The sequence below is a fragment of the Microcaecilia unicolor genome, chromosome 6 (assembly GCF_901765095.1).
Source record: "Microcaecilia unicolor chromosome 6, aMicUni1.1, whole genome shotgun sequence".
NCBI classification, from domain to species: Eukaryota; Metazoa; Chordata; class Amphibia; order Gymnophiona; family Siphonopidae; genus Microcaecilia; species Microcaecilia unicolor.
In genome coordinates this window covers 120796094-120817492 of record NC_044036.1, presented here as the reverse complement: position 1 = coordinate 120817492, position 21399 = coordinate 120796094, and the positions used below count along the sequence as shown (strand labels likewise).

General features: G+C 46.1%; 1 protein-coding gene across 1 annotated transcript in view; it reads right to left on the bottom strand.

Moving 5' to 3' along the window:
- SWT1 (SWT1 RNA endoribonuclease homolog) overlaps positions 1-21399 on the bottom strand; it is a 391485-nt gene that overhangs the window by 266747 nt on the left and 103339 nt on the right. The gene's annotated exons all lie outside the window — the stretch shown is intronic.

Here is a 21399-nt window from a genome sequence, read left to right as displayed (position 1 = left end):
GGGTTCGCAGAAGGGAGAAGGGAACTGGGGAGGGGTGGGGGAGCTCAGAGGGGTCCGCAGAAGGGAAAAGGGAACTGGGGAGGGGTGGGGGAGCTCAGAGGGGTTCGCAGAGGGGAGAAGGGAACTGGGGAGGGGTGGGGGAGCTCAGAGGGGTCCGCAGAAGGGAGAAGGGAACTGGGGAGGGGTGGGGGAGCTCAGAGGGGTTCGCAGAGGGGAGAAGGGAACTGGGGAGGGGTGGGGGAGCTCAGAGGGGTCCGCAGAAGGGAGAAGGGAACTGGGGAGGGGTGGGGGAGCTCAGAGGGGTTCGCAGAGGGGAGAAGGGAACTGGGGAGGGGTGGGGGAGCTCAGAGGGGTTCACAGAGGGTTGAAGGGAACTGGGGAGGGGTGGGGGAGCTCAGGGGTTCGCAGAAGGGAGAAGGGAATTGGGGAGGGGTGGGGGAACTCGGGTTCACAGAAGGGAGAAGGGAATTGGGGAGGGGTGGGGGGAGCTCAGAGGGGTTCGCAGAAGAGAGAAGGGAACTGGGGAGGGGTGGGGGAGCTCAGAGGGGTTCGCAGAGGGGACAAGGGAGCTTAGAGGGGTTCTCAGAGGGGAGAAGGGAACTGGGGACAAGGGAACTGGGGAGGGGTGGGGGAGCTCAGAGGGGTGCTCAGAGGGGAGAAGGGGATTGGGGAGGGGTGGGGGTGCTCAGAGGGGAGAAGGGGTCTGAAGCTGGAACTGGGGTCCGACAAGGGGGCAGGAGGGAGAATGGGTCCATGCCTGGGGCAGGTGGGAGAATGGGTCTGGGGCTGAAAAGGGGGGTTGCAAAGCATGTGGTGGATGAAGGGGGCTGGAACTGGGGGCTGAAAAGGAGGGTATTTGGGATAAGGGGGCTAGTGCTAGAACTGTGGGCTGAAACGGGCAGGGGCTGAAACTGTGGGATTTAAAGGGGACAGGGAGAACTGGCTGGGGCTGAAGCTCAGGACTGGTGAGAGAAAAGGGCTGGGGTTGAAACTAGGGGCTGAAAAGGGGACAGGGAGAAGTGGCTGGGGGCTGAAGCTCAGGACTGATGGGAGAAAAGGGCTGGGGACTGGTGGGATAGTGGGGCTGAAAAGGGGGGCCGGTGGGAGATGTGGGCTGGGGCTGGAACTAGGGGCAGGTGGAACTGGGGGCTGAAAAGGGGGGGCAGAGAGAGAGGGGACAACAGACCCTGGAAGGAAGTGGGGAGCATGAGGGAGGGCAGACCCTGGATGGATGGGAGAGGGAGGGCAGACGGATTGAAGGGGCAGAGAGAAAGGTCAGATGGTGGGTGGAAGGGGGAGAGAGAAAGAAGGCAGACTGGGGCAAATGGTAGATGGAAGGGAGAGAGAGGGCAGACAGTGGATGGAAGGGGCAGAGAGAGAGAGAGGGCAGACAGTGGATGGAAGGGACATTAGAGAGGGCAGACACTGGATGGCAGAGAGAGAGAGCAAAGACAGATCCTGGATGGAAGGAAGACAGTGAAAAGAAGATGAAAGCAGAAACCAGAGACAACAAACTGTAAATATATATTTTTATTATTTTGCTTTAGGATATAGTATTGTAGCTGTGTTGTTTATAAATAGAACATGTAAATAAGGTAATCTTTTTATTGGACTAATTTTAATACATTTTGACTTAACTTTCAGAGAACAAAACCCCCTTCCTCAGGTCAGGATAAGATACTGTAACAGCACTATACTGTACTGACCTGAGGAAGGAGATTTTGGCCTCTGGAAGCTAAATGTATTAGTCCAGTAAAATGGTATTATTTTATTTTCTGTATTTGTTTTATTTCTATTTGTTAATTTGTAAAGTGGTGATTGGTATTTGTTAGTTTTTTCAAATTTACATCTGCTGTTTTTATATTTTGCACAGTACTAGGGGACAGTTTCTGTTTCTGTGGTGTTGCATTGTATGCAGAGTCTGGCATTGGGGGTTCAGTTTAATTTTTGTCTAAATAGAAAGTTTATGATTACTTATTCTATAGTGGATTAGGGTGTATCTGTGTTTGTGAAAAAGACATGACTTTCAGTTGGCATTGACTGTGCAGGATTGACGATCTGTACTATCTGTCTGGTTTCGTTTTACAATAGGTGAATTGATGTTCTAGTGCTCACTGTAATGTTTAAGATGCTTTCCTTTTCCTTGTGTGACTCATAGAAATGACTGCTTATGGTATGGTAGAATTGCTCTATAGGTCCTGAGTGTTTTGTATTCTCGGTATGCCTAGTACTGGATTTTGGGGGGGGGGGGGGGGGGGGGGGGGGGGTGTTAAAAAATGACCGGCCCCGGGTGTCAACTACCCTAGGTACGCCACTGCTGATAAGTGACCATTATTTTGCTCTGTGCTCTGGGAAAGATTGGGGTTTCAATGAGGAATTGTAGGTTATTGATAGGCAGAATACAAACAAAAAAAAAGTGAACTTTACCAACTAATCTTCATACCTTTTCCCCCTAGTTTTAAAACGTAGCCTCTAGCAGGCACAGCAGGGCCTAGTTCAGACTCGGAGGGGGGGGGGGGGAGAAAGGCAAACATTATTAACTAGTTTCCATTGTGTGCATCCCTTTTCCCATAGTTTTAAACAGAAAATTTCAACCGAGGTAGAAACTTTTCCCACAGTTTTAAAATGAAACTTTTTCTACAGGTAGAAACTTAACAGCCAAAGAATAATAAAAAGGATAGAAGCAAGGCTCAAATATTGTTCTAAAAGACAATTATTTTCTGTTCTTTGGCTGCTGGAGAGGTAGCATTGCTACTGACCTGAACCAGGTGTTAATTAAGATCTGAGGAAGTAGAATATTTGCAAAAGTTTTTAAGTGCGATATGATTACAGAGTTAGCTTGAACTTTTTGGCACAGCCTACAACATTAACATATAACTTATAGAAGGAAAAGCAGGACCTAGTTTAGTCTTCAAACCAACCCACCATCCCCAACTCTCACCCACCCCAGCACAACTCTTCATTTATAGTCAGTTATTCTAATTAGAATAACAAGGGAGGAGTCTTCTTACAGAGTTTTAATTACATTTCACTAAATAAATCACACAATATACCATCCTGCTTATAATCGAATGAGAAAAACGCCCAAGTTCCGACCTAAATCGGGAGATGGACGTTTATCTCACAAAAACGAATAAAGCGGTATAATCGAAAGCCGATTTTTGGACGTTTTCAACTGCACTCCGTCGCGGATGCGGACAAAGTTGATGGGGCGTGTCAGAGGTGTGGCGAAGGCGGAACTGGGGCGTGGTTATCTGCCGAACAAAGATGGGCGCATTTCACCGATAATGGGAAAAAAGTATGCGTTTTTAGCTAGAATTTAGGACACTTTTCCTGGACCCTGTTTTTTCACGAATAAAGCCCCAAAAAGTGCCCTAAATGACCAGATGACCACTGGAGGGAATCGGGGATGACCTCCCCTGACTCCCCCAGTGGTCACTAACCCCCTCCCACCACAAAAAAATGATGTTTCACAACTTTTTATTTTCACCCTCAAATGTCATACCCAGCTCCCTGGCAGCAGTATGCAGGTCACTGGAGGAGTTGTTAGGGGGTGCAGTGGACTTCAGGCAGGTGGACCCAGGCCCATCCCCCCTACCTGTTACAATTGTGCTGCTTAATGCTTATTAGTCGTCCAACCCCCCCAAACCCACTGTACCCACATGTAGGTGCCCCCCTTCACCCCTTAGGGCTATAGTAATGGTGTAGACTTGTGGGCAGTGGGTTTTGAGGGGGATTTGGGGGGGCTCAACACACAAGGGAAGGGTGCTATGCACCTGGGAGCTCTTTTACCTGTTTTTTTGGTTTTGTAAAAGTGCCCCCTAGGGTGCCCGGTTGATGTCCTGGCATGTGAGGGGGACCAGTGCACTACGAATCCTGGCCCCTCCCACGAATAAATGTCTTGGATTTATTCGTTTTTGAGCTGGGCGCTTTCATTTTCCATTATCGCTGAAAAACAAAAACGCCCAGCTCACACATTGTTGAATAAAACATGGGCGTCTATTTTTTCCCAAAATACGGTTCGGTCCATCCCTTCACGGACCCGTTCTCGGAGATAAACGCCCATGGAGATAGGCGTTTTCGTTCAATTATGCCCCTCTATATAAGCTAACTACTTTTTTTTATATTAGACTAATATCCTTGATACCTTAGCAAGTTTTAAATTATTGAAACACTCAAAAAATACTAAGATGGAGATAGCAGTCCAACAGCGAGAGGGGTGCTATCCAGTATTTTGCATTGAGTGTCACATGCATGATTATCTCCCAGTTGGTGAGTGGTTATATGTGTGTGCCGGAAGCAAAGTGCTCTTAGCTCTCAGTGAACAGATCCATTCTCTTGAGGCTAGAGTAGCAGACTTGGTGTAGCTGAGGAAGACAGAGAGATACATAGAGGAGACCTACAGGAATATTGTAGAGAATTCCCAACTGCAGTCTGGTAGCCCCTGTGCTGCCTTGGAGGAGAAAGGTTTCCTAGAAGGAGAGCATCAACCTGGTGAAGTACAAAGTACTCCTATTGCCAGGATATGCCCACCAGGAGATGCACTATCCTCTCACACTGAAGTTATGCCTCCAAGAACTTCTGCCCAGGCAAGAAGGGTTAGGACAGCTATTGTAGTTGGCGATTCGATCATTAAGCATGCAGATAGCTGAGTGGCTGGTGAACGTGAGGATTGCTTGCTCAGTGTGCTGCTGCGGCTAAGAAAGCAAATAGAATGTTAGGTATTATTAGAAAAGGAATGGAAAACAAAAATGAGAATGTTATAATGCCTTTGTATCGCTCCATGGTGCGACCACACCTCGAATATTGTGTTTAATTCTGGTTGCCACATCTCAAAAAAGATATAGTGGAATTAGAAAAGGTGCAGAGAAGGGCGACGAAAATGATAAAGGAGATGGGACGACTTCCCTATGAGGAAAGGCTAAAGCGGCTAGGGCTCTTCAGCTTGGAGAAAAAGCGGCTGAGGGGAGATATGATAGAGTTATATAAAATAATGAGTGGAGTTGAATGGGTAGATGTGAAGCGTCTGTTTACACTTTCCAAAAATACTAGGACTAGGGGGCATGCAATGAAGCTACAATGTAGTAAATTTAAAACAAATCAGAGAAAATGTTTCTTCACTCAACGTGTAATTAAACTCTGGAATTCGTTGCCAGAGAATGTGGTAAATGCGGTTAGCTTAGCGGAGTTTTAAAAAGGTTTGGATGGCTTCCTAAAGGAAAAGTCCATAGACTGTTATTAAATGAACTTGGAGAAAATTCACTATTTTGGGGATAAGCAGTGTAAAATGTTTTGTACATTTTTGAGATCTTGCTGGGTATTTGTGACCTGGATTGCCCACTGTTGGAAACAGGATGCTGGGCTCGATGGACCTTTGGTCTTTCCCAGTATGGCAATACTTATGTACTTATGTAACTTTTTCTCAGTACAGTGGAATTGTATGTAAGAAACACAGTAACATCCCTTGCACTACTGAAAGGTGTTCCAGGGCAACACAAAGACAGATTTATTTCCAACACATCCCTAGAGAATGACATGGGGACAAAGTCTGTCCCTTTCCTATCCCTGCAGGCTCTGTCCCAGTCCCCATCTTGTCCCCGTGGGCCCCATCTCTGTCGCAGTCCCTGTGAGCTCTGACTTCATCTGCGATTTTCAGGCTGCTATTCCTGCCCTACATTGGAAGTGATGTTAGGAAGTTTGTACCTTTATCTGTGTACTGCTCAAGTGGCTCATGCGTGTAACAAAGGAGCGCAAGCAAGGAGCATGTCCTGCTCCTTCATACACATCCTGAATGCGCTCTTCCCCGTGAGTATGGCAACACGTCCTCCCTGGCTTCCCTCCATCAGTGTATTTCATTCAATCACACAGCTTGTCATGTGTTTCTCACAGAATATCCCTGTTCACTGGGGCCACAGGCTTCAATTTTCCCGACCTTCACCTTCCCAATAGGTACTTATACCACTTCCTGTAGCGGGTTCCAGTAGTCGTCAGTTTGTTAAACACTCGCTCCTTGCGAAGTAAATACTTCTTAATCCATGATCTTTATTCTCTGGATCTACTCTCTCTCACAGAGACCTGACTTTCCGCTGCAGACGCTTCATGCATTAATCATGTGGTGTGACAGAACAGTGTGTTTTAATTTAAACCTGTAAAATTGCCTTTATTACCTCTTGAAGTGCATTTCTCTAGTTTGGCCAGCAGGTGGTGCATGTTTTATGTTAAAGCTGTTAGGGGAAAGGGAATGAGACTTGATATACCGCCTTTCTGTGGTTTCTACAACTACATTCAAAGCGGTTTACATAGTATATACAGGTATTCATTTGTATCTGGGGCAATGGAGGGTTAAATGACTTGCCCAGTCACAAGGATCTGCAATGGGAATCAAACCCAATTCCCCAGGATCAAAGTTGGCTGCACTAACCACTAGGCAACTTTTAGTTTCACTTAGTGAAGAGGTAAATCTATAGTACTGTGATCACTATACTTTTAAAACTTGTTGACTGGGCTCTGACTGGCTAGAGTTTGAAAAATTACCCAGCAGTTGTTGATGGTTGTTGCTTCAGTATTAACCCGGGAGAAGAGAGAGAAAGATCTCTTTGCTAAGGCTTGGTGAATTATATGTCCTTATGTTCCCAGGTACTGTTTAGATAGTATGCAAATATTTAGTTAATGTTATAATTGATCTATATTTCAGTTACCTGTTTGCACTAGTTTATTGCCTCTCCATCTGGACTGATAAAGAATCCTGGTGGTTTGTGTGTTGGGTCTGTGAGTGCTTCCCGGGAACTGTAGGACCACTGGGAGTGTGGCCCCAGTAACCTAGAAATCAATGGGGATAATTTGAGAGCAGGAGACTTGACCAGTTGTGACCCAGTCGGTGGGAAGAGGGTGCTAATGTAGAGCACAAGCAGCAGGTGCAGGCGGACCTGAGCTGTGCTAGGGACATACCCTCTTAAGTGGCCAAGGGGTAACCCCAGGTGGGTGGCTAGGCATTTCCTGACAGGTGGTTCCTGCGGGTTACCAATATTATCTTGCCAATAGGCCTGACCGCCGTGGAAGGGGCCTTGCAGTTATCTACTCTTCCAAATTCAGCTTCTCTACCTTCTCCCTAGAAGCTTTACAACTCCGCCTGGATTCCTCCCCGCTTCATTTTCTTTTGATTTACCACCCTTCCCTGCCAACACCCTCCTCTTTCAAGCTTCTACAATTTTGCTTACTGATTATGGTACTTCCTACCCTCAGTTCATAACCTTGGGAGACTTCAACATACACTATGATGATCTCACGTCATCCTTTACATCAGATCTCCAGCAGCTTTTCTCTGACTTAAGTCTTATCCAGCATGTGACTGGCCTGACTCATTGAGGCAGGCATCTTCTGGATCTAGTTCTTTCCAATACCAGGACCTCCCCATTAATAAATGCTTTCTCCCTCTTTTCTCTATCTTGGATTGATCACTCATTGGTCTCCTTTACATGCCCTTTTTCTGAACGCCTAGTCCGCCCCACCAGTAAGATTAATTTCCATAGGGACCTTAGTAAACTCTCCTCGGACTGCTTACTTGGTAGCTGTACATTCACATCTTCTTTTGCTGACCTCTCCATGGCTGACCAGGTCTCATTCTGGAACTCTGAGATAAAACAAGCTTGTGACACAATTGCTCTACTCTCTCCTTGTCTCCCCTTACCCAATCGTGCCTATACTGAACCTTGATACAATACCAAATTGTGGCAAATCAAACAACAGCTTTGCCAGACAGAGAGGAACTCACGCCGTCACCCAACAGCTTCTCAGGTTAATGCATATAAAACACTCGCTCATTCCTATAAGGTCTCTTTGCTATCTCGGAAACAGGATTACTATTCTGCACTGATTGCTAGAGTTCCTACTTCTTCTAAGCTATATCCTATCCTTTGGTTATTAACCACATTTCATAAACCTCAGAGATCTGTTGACACTGTCCCTGACGCTCAGTCCATGGTAACTTTCTTTGAAAATAAGATCCAGCAGCTCCATGCTCTGTTTCTATCTTCACAATACTCTGTTGACATACCAGCTATTTCATAGTAACATAGTAGATGACGGCAGAAAAAGGCCTGCATGGTCCATCCAGTCTGCCCAACAAGATAAACTCATATGTGTATACCTTACCTTGATTTGTACCTGCCTTTTACAGGGCACAGACCGTACAAGTCTGCCCAGCAGTATTTCCCGCCTCCCAACCACCAGTCCCGCCTCCCATCACTGGCTCTGGCACAGACCGTATAAGTCTGCCCTCCACTATCCTCGCCTCCCAACCACCAACCCCTCTTCCCCCACCTGCTCCGCCACCCAATTTTGGCTAAGCTTCTGAGGATCCATTCCTACTGCATAGGATTCCTTTATGATTATCACACGCATGTTTGAATTCCGTTACCGTTTTCATCTCCACCACCTCCCGCGGGAGGGCATTCCAAGCATCCACCACCCTCTCCGTGAAAAAATACTTCCTGACATCTTTTTTGAGTCTGCCCCCCTTCAATCTCATTTCATGTCCTCTCATTCTACCGCCTTCCCATCTCCGGAAAAGATTTTTTTGCGGATTAATACCTTTCAAGTATTTGAACGTCTGTATCATATCACCCCTGTTCCTCCTTTCCTCCAGGGTATACATGTTCAGGTCAGCAAGTCTCTGCTCATACGTCTTGGAACGCAAATCCCATACCATTCTCGTAGCTTTTCTTTGCACCACTTCCATTTTTTTAACATCCTTTGCAAGGTACGGCCTCCAAAACTGAACACAATACTACAGGTGGGGCCTCACCAATGACTTGTACAGGGTCATCAACACTTCCTTTCTTCTGCTGATCACACCTCTCTCTATACAGCTTAGCAACCTTCTCGCTACAGCCACTGCCTTGTCACACTGTTTTGTCGCCTTCAGATCCTCGGATAGTAACATAGTAAATGACGGCAAAAAAAGACCTGCATGGTCCATCCAGTCTGCCCAACAAGACAAGCTCATATGTGCTACTTTTTGTGTATACCCTACTTTGATTTGTACCTGTCCTCTTCAGGGCACAGACCGTATAAGTCTGTCCAGCACTATCCCCGCCTCCCACCACTGGCTCTGGCACAGACCGTATAAGTCTGCCCAGCACTATCCTCGCCTCCCACCACCGGCTGGCTCTGCCACCCAATCTCGGCTAAGCTCCTTAGGATCCAGTCCTTCTGAATAGGATTCCTTTATGTTTATCCCATGCGTGTTTGAATTCTGTTACCGTTTTCATTTCCACCACCTCCCACGGGAGGGCATTCCAAGCATCCACTACTCTCTCCTTGAAAAAATACTTCCTGACATTTTTCTTGAGTCTGCCCCCCTTCAATCTCATTTCATGTCCTCTCGTTCTACTGCCTTCGCACCTCCGGAAAAGGTTCGTTTGCGGATTAATACTTTTCAAATATTTGAATGTCTGTATCATATCACCCCTGTTTCTCCTTTCTTCCAAAGTATACATGTTCAGGTCATCAAGTCTCTCCTCATACGTCTTGTAACGCAAATCCCTTACCATTCTCGTAGCTTTTCTTTGCATCGCTTCAATTCTTTTTACATCCTTCGCAAGGTATGGCCTCCAAAACTGAACACAATACTCTAGGTGGGGCCTCACCAACAACTTAAACAGGGGCATTAACACCTCCTTTCTTCTGCTGGTCACACCTCTCTCTATACAGCCTAACAACCTTCTAGCTACGGCCACCGCCTTGTCACACTGTTTCGTCGCCTTCAGATCCTCAGATACTATCACCCCAAGATCCCGCTCCCCGTCCGTACCTATCAGATTCTCCCCGCCTAACACATACATCTCCCGAGGGTTTCTATTCCCTAAGTGCATCACTTTGCATTTCTTCGCATTGAATTTTAATTGCCAAACCTTAGACCATTCTTCTAGCTTCCTCAGATCCCTTTTCATGCTTTCCACTCCCTCCCAGGTGTCCACTCTGTTGCAGATCTTAGTATCATCCGCAAATAGGCAAACTTTACCTTCTAACCCTTCGGCAATGTCACTCACAAATATATTGAACAAAAATGTCCTTCCATTTCTCGTACTATCACCCCAAGATCCCTCTCCCCCTCAGTACCTATCAGACTCTCACCGCCTAACACATAAGTCTCTCGTGGGTTTCTACTCCCTAAATGCATCACTTTGCATTTCTTCACATTGAATTTTAATTGCCAAACCTTAGACCATTCTTCTAGCTTCCTCAGATCCCTTTTCATGCTTTCCACTCCCTCCCGGGTGTCCACTCTGTTGCAAATCTTAGTATCATCCGCAAATAGGCAAACTTTGCCTTCTAACCCTTCGGCAATGTCACTCACAAATATATTGAACAGAATCGGCCCCAGCACCGATCCCTGAGGAACTCCACTACTCACCTTTCCCTCCTCCGAGCGAACTCCATTTACCACCACCCTCTGTCATCTGTCCGTCAACCAGTTCCTAATCCAGTTCACTACTTCGGGACCTATCTTCAGCCCATCTAGTTTATTTAAGAGCCTCCTGTGGGGAACCGTGTCAAAAGCTTTGCTAAAATCTAAGTAGATTACGTCTACAGCACGTCGATGATTCAATTCTCCAGTTACCCAATCAAAGAATTCAATGAGATTCGTTTGGCACGATTTCCCTCTGGTAAAACCATGTTGTCTCGGCTCTTGCAACTTATTGGCTTCCAGGAAATTCACTATCCTTTCCTTCAGCATCGCTTCCATTACTTTTCCAATAACCGAAGTGAGGCTTACCGGCCTGTAGTTTCCAGCTTCTTCCCTATCACCACTTTTGTGAAGAGGGACCACCTCCTCCAGTCCCTCGGAACCTCTCCCGTCTCCAAGGATTTATTAAACAAATCTTTAAGAGGACCCGCCAGAACCTCTCTGAGCTCCCTCAATATTCTGGGGTGGATCCCGTCCGGTCCCATGGCTTTGTCCACCTTTAGCTTTCCAAGTTGTTGATACACACTCTCTTCCGTGAACGGTGCTAGAGAGTGTGTATCATCAGAGCATATTGGCACACAGGAATCCTTCCTCCCTCCCTCTACTCCTGTCCCACGCTTTCTTAAATTCTGACAATCTTTGACTTCACGACCTCCACCGGGAGGCCATTCAGTTCTCCCTCCTTCCCTCTGCTTGCCGTTCTGTCCTTCTCTCTTTTCTTCTTCCTCTTTCCTCTTATTTTAGTCTATAAGCCACTTAGTTGGCATCGTCGATAGACGGGATAGCAAGTGCTTAATAAACTTAAAACTTCATAAATCACAAACAGAAAACAATAATAACAACAAGCAGCTATAATAACCCCCCCCCCCCCAACACCACTCTCTACCCTTCCAAACCCAATAGCTGACTTTTGCTACCCCAAGAAATCGTAATTCACCCTGTTACAATGTCCAGGGGTACAAAATACAACCCACTCTGTATGCCCTATGGGGGAGAAATATGTCCCTACAAAGCACTGTTATGATTTTTTTTAAATCTGTGGTTGAATAAGTCATCAACAAGCTCAGGTTTCAGTCTAGCTCTCCTGTCTTCCACAGTCCTTTTTGCAACAGAAAATGTCTTCTCAGAAGATGTGCTGGTAGCAGGAATGCACAGGATCCCCGTGCAAATTTTGCCAGTTGTGGCCAGCACTTATGCTTGTTTTTCAAAAAATGAAACGTCATCATCTGCAGGGCTGGTCTTAAGCCGAGGCGACCGCATAGGGCCTCGCGCTTAAGGGGGGCCACGTGGCGCGCCTCAGTCAGCCTCCTTCGTCCCGATTCCCAGCGCTCTGGCGGTATTTAAATTTACCTCTGTTGCAGGCAGCTTGGCAGCGTCAGTGAAAACGTGAAGTCCCACCAGCCTTCCCTTCGCTCGTTCGTTCCCTCTCAGTGTCCCGCCCCCAAGGAAATGACGTCAGAAGAAGGCGGGGCACTGAAGGAACGAACGAGCGAAGGGCTGGTGGGACGTCAGACAGCATTTTCACTGACGCTGCCAAGCTGCCTGCAACGGAGGTAAATTTAAATACTTGAAGATTTGAAGAGAAGAGGGCGGGCGGGTGGATATGGGAGCGGGAGGGATGGGGAGAGAGGAGAGCATTGATCGATGGACATAGATGGAAGGTTAGGGCCCAGGGAGAGATGATTAATTGCTGGACATGGAGGGGAGGGAGGAATATTGCTGGATTTGGATAGATGGAGGAAGGAAGGGGAGAGAGGAGCATCAATAGACATGGATGGGAGGGCAAGGCCCAGGGAGAGAGGATTAATTGCTGGACATGGAGGGGAGGGAGGAAAATTGCTGGATTTGGATAGATGGAGGAGGGAAGGGGAGAGAGGAGCATCGATGGACATGGATGGGAGGGCAGGGCCCAGGGAGAGAGGAAAATTGCTGGGCATGGAGGGGAGGGAGGAGAATTGCTGGATCTGGACAGATGGAGGAGGGAAAGGGAGAGAGGAGCATCGATGGACATGGATGGGAGGGCAGGGCAGGGCCCAGGGAGAGAGGAAAATTGCTGGACATAGATGGGAGGGCAGGGCCCAGGGAGAGGAGGGGAGGGCAGGGGAGACAGGAGAATTGCTGGATATAGAATGGAGGGAAGGAAAGACAAAGGAAGGAGATGCACATGGATGGAGGGAAGGGAGAGAGGAGAAATGCTGGACATGGATGTAGGGGAGGGGAGGAAAGTAGATGTACATGGATGGAGAGGAAATTGCTGAATTTAAGGGCTGGATCGGAACACTTTCAAGGCAGATGCTGAAACTGGAGAAAGGATAGGGACAGGGCTACAGATGGTAGACAGGACACAGGAGGATGGTGGACATGGTGAGAGAAAAAATATCAAATGGAAAGAAGACACTGCATAAAACAGAAGACACTGGGACCAAAGCGAATAGAAAAACTAAATGATCAGACAACAAAGGTAGAAAAAGTATTTTATTCAGAATTTATTAATTGGAATATGTCAGCTTTTGGAAATGTGCATCTGTGATATTTTGCATGTAAGTTTCAATTTTTCTAGTATTGCTGCATGCTGAGTCTGACTTCTTGAGGTAACTTTCCAGTTCAGTATTTTGCCTTCATATCTGTTGTGTCATGTGTTTTTCATGTGTGATCAAGGTGCAGTATCCTGCTAGCGTGTAGTATTTGCAGCCCTTTTTTTTTTTCATGAGGTAGTGTAATGGTGTTTTAGAGCCTGGTTGTAGCTCGTCCTGTCCTTGGAATTAGTGCTGTTATGGTTTGGTAAGGTTATGAGTGTGTTTTTGCACAAGTTTGTGTATACTGTGTTTTGCAGTGGAGAGATTGTGTGTCCGCACCTCTGACACCCCGGGGTTATGAGAATTGGAACTACTAATTGTAGTGGACTTGAACTGAATAATTTCTGGGGGGGGGGGGGGGTTCATGATAGCATTGTGCTTATTATTTCAATCAGTTTTTCTGCACAAATTTAGCTTCATTTGCCTTTATTTGAAATTTCATAAATAAAAAATGTTCTAAAAAGTTAATAATCAATGGGGTGGAGCTGGGGCGGGGTTAGGGCGGGGCCCCACCAAATTGGTCTGCACAGGGCCCCGCACTTGCTAAGACCGGCCCTGATCATCTGCATCACTCAAACATAAATAACTGTCCAATTCATTAACAGCCTTCAAAGTAGAGATGACATGGGGACAAAGCTTGTCCCCGTGAGCTCTGTCCACATTCCCACGAAGTCTGTCCCCATCCCTGTGCCACTCTCTAGTACAGTTACATGGACTAAATAGTGCTACAAGTTCTTCTACTAAAGCTGTGAAGGAAAACTTGACCCTGCATGCAATCAAATATTTGGAAGAACAGTTTCTAACTCATCATGGAAACATTGAAAGGTGTACCACAGTTTTTGATACTTTTGCTTGGTCGACCTGAATCAGACTGGAAGAGTATGGTGTCAGTGAAATAACAAAACTGGTTCAACATTTCTAGAAACAACTTTCACCACCAAACACTTATAATGAATGCATACAAGGTGTCCGTAACGAGTGATATGAATTCAAAGTCCTTGGAAAGGGGGAACCCCCCTCCCCCCAAACTCAGTGAGCTGCTGAATTTAGCCCTAACTAATAATGAAATATTTCCTGTTTTGGGAAAATTGTTGTCCTTAGTTTCTGTTCTGCCTGTTTCCACTATGTGCTATGAAATAGGTTTCAGCTTAATTAATTTAATAAAAAAACAGATTCAGATCATCAGTGGAAAAAGAAAAATGACATGTGATCAACATGAATAGCCCCTCCGTGATGGAATTTGATCCCTCAAAGGCTTTGGACCACTGTTACTTCAGTTCAAAAATTACAAGACATGTACATGGCCATAACAGACATTAGAAATAGGTCTGAAGGCATAGGAACATTTTCCAAAATACCTTAGTTCATATGAATTTTTAAATCTACTTTTGGAGTACTTCTGCATGATCTACTGACTTTGTTGGAATGCAAAAAACCATACGGAGAATAACCGCAAAGTTGAGACCCCTGAGGAATGCATATTGCTGAAACAACATCCGTGTTGGGTCTAGACTGTTTATGCAACTTTTTTTTTGGAGAATAAACTTTTCATATCTTGAAGATATTGGACTTCTGGTTGTTCTTGGAACTCATTTCTTCCACTCTGTGCCTGTTTGGTCATATGATGGTGTCAGGATACTTTGCTACCTTAGGACCTGGAAAACTTGCCATTATTGAAGGAACCATGAATTCTGCACTGTACCAGGAAATTCTTAAGCAGATTGTCCAGCCATGTGTCTGTGAGCTGAAGCATAATTGGGTTATGTAGCAAGACAATGATTCAAAATACAAAAGCAAGTCTACATCTGAATGGATGAGGAGAAACTAAATTAAAGTTTTGGATTGGCCTTGTCAAAGTACTAACTTGAACCCAATGGAAATGTTGTGGCAGGACCTGAAACAAGCAGTTCATATACAAAAATCTAGAAATGTGTCTGAATTAAAGCAGTTCTGCAAAGAAGAGTGGGCTAAGATTCCTGAAATGATGTGAAAGATTTACACCAAATTATAGGAAGCATTTTGTTGCACTTATTGCTGCTATTTATTTATTTGGATCTATTAATCATTTTTATGAAGAGATTCACCCAAGGTGATGTACAACAGGCTAAAGGCGATGAAACCAGTTATTAAGTTTAGGAAGCAGTTATTTTTCCACATGGGTCATATGGGCGTTGAATAACTTTGTTTCTTAAATAAATGACACGATAATTTAAAAACTGAGAATCAGACGTTTATTTGAAGCTGAAAGTACAATTGAGAGATGAAGCAAATAAAGTGCTAGATCTTCTACCTCTAATAACTGACTTTTACAAGAAAAAGAAGAAACTTGCTGTAAAGCTGAAATGCACATGTTCAAAATGAGATTGCTTTTGATAACACACCAGGAATTAATAAAACATCATTCATAGAATTATGTTTATGTTTATTAAAATTTAATGTACTGCTTAACTTGTACAGATTATGTCATTATTCAGAGCCACATTTTATAGACTCATGGACTAAAAATAGAAGCAATGACGTACAAAGGGGAAGGGTAGTGTAGTAACACTGACCCCTTCTGGCAAAAGTATAGTACCACAATCAGTTCAATTTACTCCCTTCTCTCCTACTAGCTCCAGCACTGATAGGATAACATATGCAAACTGCAAGAAGAGGGACAGAATAAACAGACACAACGGTATGTTTTGAAAATTCTTAAGATGTCATGCGAAGATATTTCTTATTGGGATGGAAAAAGCACAGAACATTTGGTGATAAGAGCTTTAAAGACTGTGAAAGGGCAGGCTGAGACTCCTGAGAGAGAAAGTTACAGCTAGTTTCTCCGTTTCCCTTGTTGAGTGTAAACAAAGCATGGCAAACCGTACAGATTCTGCATTCACAGATATTTTTAATAGTAGTGCATTAGTACACCAGTTTCCTTCTGTTTCAATGTTATGTGTTTATTCAGTTTCCCTTTGTCTAGTATTACTTTTTGTTTAAAGATCAGAAACCACTCAGGGGTCACGTGATGGAATTGACCTGAGTGGACGCCTGACGGCTCGGCTCCTCGCCCCTCAACTCTTAAAACCCACTTAACTGAGAGAACCTGCGCAGGAAAGTGCCCAAAAAGCACGTTCAGTGCCTTCGGAACGGTAGTAGAGGTAACTGGAGGGGAAACGGAGTCTTCCTCCCTCTGAGGGATGCCAGTTAAGACGCTGCAGCCAGGTCGAGAGAAAAACAGCGCAGTGCACAAGAAAATGGCGGAGTCGCCGCCTCTAGCCCAACCGCCAGCCCACCCTCCTGGCCTGCAAGACGACAACATGCAGGTATCCATGCGGCACTTGTCTCAGCTACTTGATGATAAGCTGGCCAAACTGTATGAGAGTATGGAGGAGATTAAAGATGGCATAACGGGGCACGCGGCGCGGCTCCAGCAGGCGGAGGAGCGCATCTCCACCCAAGAGGACCTCACGGCGGTGGCAGAGACTCGAATTCGTGACCTGGAGTCCAGGGTACGCACCCTAACAGACAGGGCCGAGGATCAAGAAAATTCAGGCCGTCGGAAAAATCTTCGTATTATTGGTTTGCCTGAATCGGTTCCTGACCCTGAGCTGAAGGAGTTGCTGGAGCATTGGATGCCGAAATCTCTGGGGCTCCCTTCAGAGGTAGGCCCAGTCCTAGTGGAGCGTGCTCACAGGGTAGGAGTGCAGAGGGAGGAATCGGGAAGAGCATGCCCAGTAATCGCTAGGTTCCTGAATTACGCAGTCAAGGCGAAACTGTTGGAGCTGTACAAAAAACGAGTGCTAGAGTACAAAGGTAATAAGTTACTGCTTTGCCAAGATTTTTCGCTGAGGGTAACGGAGCACTGGAAAGTTCTGGCTCCCTACTGCTCACAACTCATGCGAAAGGCATTCGATTTGCTTTCCAGTACCCGGCCAAAGTGAGGATCACCTATGACAATCGAACTGTAAGCCTGACTAAAGTAGAGGAACTAAAGGCTTTTCTGGAGAAGATGCCTGAGGGGTAAAATCTTGGTCTGTTTTATGAGGTTGGGGCCCGATGGTGCAACTTGAACAGAGGCTGCTTAATGCAACTAACTGTTCCATCAGACATTGATAGCGATCAGTCCTATGCAGAGATGTCCCTGTGGCAAGGTTACCACTCGTACGCCCGATTTGACTGAGAGATTGGTTGGCTACATGTGTGCTGTATTGCACGTGAGAATCAGGGCAATGGAATTACGTCGCAGGACTGAAAACTACAGGTGTAACGGCGGGGCCTACAAAGTGTCTTAGCCACTCTGTTTTGTTTTGTTGGGCAGCTTATGTTTTAATGGTGGCTTTATATTTTTACAATGCAGGTTCTGGAAAATTAAAGTGGCTTAGGCCACTAGTTGTTTAGTGCGTAAGGTGGGTGGGTGGGTCGGGCGTTTATTTTTTGGGATTTCTGGGAGAGCTGGGAGTGACAGTAGGGGGAACTGAGAGGGGACAGTGGGTCATGGCTGGACTAGAGCGCAGAGGGAAGTACGTATGTGGGAGATCTGTGGAGGGGGGGGGGCAGAAGTGGTGGGTCGGGGGAGGATGAGGGAGGGGGGATTTCATTGGGCGAGAGTGGTTTCAGGGGCTGGGTGTGTGGGGGGGGTATGGTTGGGTCTTGTGTGGATTTGGGGGTGTTTGGCAGATGTGGATCATTGATGGAGGGCGAGTGATTAGAGGGGATGTAAGGGGAGAGGAGGGGGGATTTCCTACCATAAACAGGATGAGGGACGTACAGGGAGTCAAACTTACAGGATGAGGGACGTGTAGGGAGTCAAACTTAAAGGGACTGTAGGGGTGGTTTGGGGGTTGGGGCTGATTGATCTCAGAATCGTGGTTGGATGGTTGAGGCGAGACTCACTAATGAAAAAAAAATACACAGGCCATATGGGGTGGTCTATCTGGGACACTACCCCTAGGGTTAACAATAATATTGTGGACTTGTAGATGTTTCCAGGTGTATTGGTGGTATGGGTAGTTTGCAGGTGGCTACTTTAAATGTGGATGATATTCACTCCCTTATAAAGAGGAAAAAAAATTTAAGTTATTGCAAGTGTCTTAAAGTAGATGTCCTTCTGGCTCACAAGACACACCTCTCTTCCTCACAGCATGCTAAGTTACAGCAAGAGTGGGTGGGAGAGATTGCTTTTGCTTCCTTTAACAATAGGCAGCGGGGTGTGACTATTCTTATCCATAAAGCTTTGGAATTCACTAGGCACAAGTTAATACAGGACCCAGAAGGGAGATTTGTACTATGGGTGGGGGTGTTGCAAGGTCAGAAGATCGTCTTGTACTTGGTATATGCCCCAAATGTGTACTCTCAGAAATTTTTCTCCTCACTTTTGGCGGCACTAGTGCCTTTGTGAGACTATCAGCTAGTGGTAGGTGGAGATTTTAATATCACTGCAGATCCCACCGTTGACTGAAACCCGTCCAAGCAGAGGCCCAAAGGGCTAGAGAGTAGGGGGATAGGTTTGCTGCAGTCTGAATTAGGACTGATTGATATTTGGCGGGTGTTACATCCTGATTTACCAGAATACACTTTCTATTCCAAGGTCCACAAAGTGCAAGCTAGGCTAGATTACATTTTGGTAGCCCCTTCTCTTTTCTCTGCGGCTCGCTCTGCTGGTATTGAGGCAGAGGCAGTATTGGACCACATGGTATGGGCAGACATGGGAATAGCGGGAAGGAAAGCCTCAGCAGGCTGGCATATGAATCCCACTCTCTACCTGGACCCTGAATTTAGGGGTTTCCTCATAGAGGAGTGGCAACACTACTTAACGGATAACAAACCAGGCGACACATCTACCATCAATTTCTGGGAAGCTGGAAAGGTGGTTATGAGAAGGAAAATCATAGAATACACTGCTCGTACACGCAAGAAACGAGATAAGGAGTTATTAGACTTGCTCAGACAGCTTCAGGAGGCCTGGGGGAATGTGGTACCAGGGGATCAGGGCACTAGAGAAGATTACAACGCCCTGAAAAATTGCATAAACGTGATTTTAAATCAACGAGGCATGCGGGATATCCAACTATATAAATATAACTTGCTTAGGTGGGGAAATAAAGCAGGAAGATTATTGGCCACATTAGTCCACAACCGGCCAGCAAAACAGCTAATCTCTAGTATTAAACTAATGTCAGGGCAGCGGGCCATGAAAGCGAAAGAGATCAAAACCGCATTTGTGGATTTTTATGAATCATTATATGACTCAGGTCACAGTGATGCTGCCAAGCGTGAGGTTTTTTTTTTTAGGAAACTCCGCCTCCCGTCACTGACAGTGGAGCAACTAGACTGCTTAAACGCACCTTTCCGGGGGGGGGGGGGGGGGGGGGGGGGGGGGAGGGGGGGAGGGGGGAGGAAGAAATTCAGTCTGCTATTAAGGGACTCAAATTGACCAAAGCACCAGGACCAGATGGGCTGGGCCCTGAATTTTACAAGATGCTGGGGGCTCAGGTCATTGGTCCACTCTGTGACCTATGTCAGGCACTATGTACTCCAGGTCAGTCCACGGGTTCCCTGATGCATGTCTCTATAATAGTTCTACCCAAGCCAGGGCGAGACCTGGAGAATTTAGGCTCTTATCATCCCATTTCACTGTTAAATCAGGACATAAAGATATTTGCTGGAGTTTTAGCTTCCAGGCTGGAGAAAGTTCTCCTTCATTTAATACAAGAGGATCAGACTGGCTTTGTGCCAGACAGATATGCCTCTACTAATATCTTCCGAGCTCTGAACACGCTCCAGACACGGGGGGGGGGGGGGGGGGGGGGGTGGGATCACTATTTTGGATACTGCCACAGTTTGGTATCTTTGCGGAGTTCTTAACAGGCATCAGAGCCCTTTACAGTAAACCTACGGCACAAATTCTTATCAATGGTGAACTTACTGAGTCCTTTGTGTTGGAACGGGGGACGAGACAGGGGTGCCCCCTTTCACCTATGCTGTTTGTGCTAGCTCTGGAACCTTTGGCGTGTAAAATTAGACAGACCAGCAGGTTGAGGGGTATTAAGGTAGGGAACCAGGAGTATAAAATTAACCTGGTTGCTGATGACATGCTGATATTCTTGAGTCAGGTGTCAGGGGGGATACCGGTGCTAAATGATCTCATCCAACAGTTTGGGGCCTTTTACGGGCTTAAGATTAACTTCGATAAGTCGGAGGCAATGGCGATTTCTAATAATTGCACCTGTAAGCGGTTACCTGACTTCCCTTTAGCTTGGACTTCAGGTCCTATGAAGTACTTAGGTGTGTTCTTACACCTGGATCATAGTGTCATCCATAGAAAAAACGTTTGGGAGAAAATAGAGGCCATTAGGAACCTTTGTAAGCGGTGGAAAGACTTTCTTATTTCATTTTTAGGATGGGTGGCACTAGTTAAAATGGTTTTGTTCCCTAAACTTTTGTACACCCTCCAAATGATGCCACTTTGGGTATCTAGCAAAGATGAGAAACTATATAGGGGAATAATATCTTCATTCATTTGGGGCATGAGGCGGGCCCGTATAGGGCAAAACAAAATGACAAGAGATAGGATAGAGGGGGGAGTCAGGTTGCCTGATCTTAGACTGTATAATGTTGCTGTGGTAGTACGCTGGATACATGAACTTCACACTGGGCACTTTGTATTTGCACCCGCGGGCATATGGGAATCAGTGGCATCCCCTTTTTTCAGCCTTTAATGTAATACATTCCAGGGGAAAACGAGTTAAGGTATTCCCACTTCTACGACCTCTTAGGCTGGCCTGGGAGTGGTGAAGTCACCTGGGGGGTGCGACAGGCCCTTCCCCTTTTTTGGAAATTCAAAACAACCCGAGCTTCCCTGAAGGGCAGGGTAAATCGCAGTTTATGGCGTGGGCGAGCCAGGGGTGTCATTATGTGGGTCAGTTGTCTGAGGTGGGAGGGGGGTTTTTTCAACCTTTGCGGAATGCCGGCATTATTGGTATCTCTCCCAGAACTCATCTTTTTCGTATATGCAGCTTCGTCATTATATTCACACGTTGAAGGGAACAGATTGGAACCCGCAGCCTTCACTGCGTTAGACAAGACATTCATCCAGACGCCCAGTGAACATAATAAGCTTTCAAAATGGTATCGCCTGGGGAGGACTTGGCACCCCTCTCCTTTCTTTGAACAACTCTCAAGTCAATGGGGAATATCCATGGGGATGGAGGTAACCACACAGGAACTGACACAATGCTTTTTGTTAGCATTTAAAATCACTCCTAATGTAGGGCTTCATGAAATTCAATTTTAAATTTTTTGCATAATGCATACCTTACTAGAAGTAGAGGCAAAGCCGTGGGTATGTGGGATTCTGAGGAATGTGATAAATGT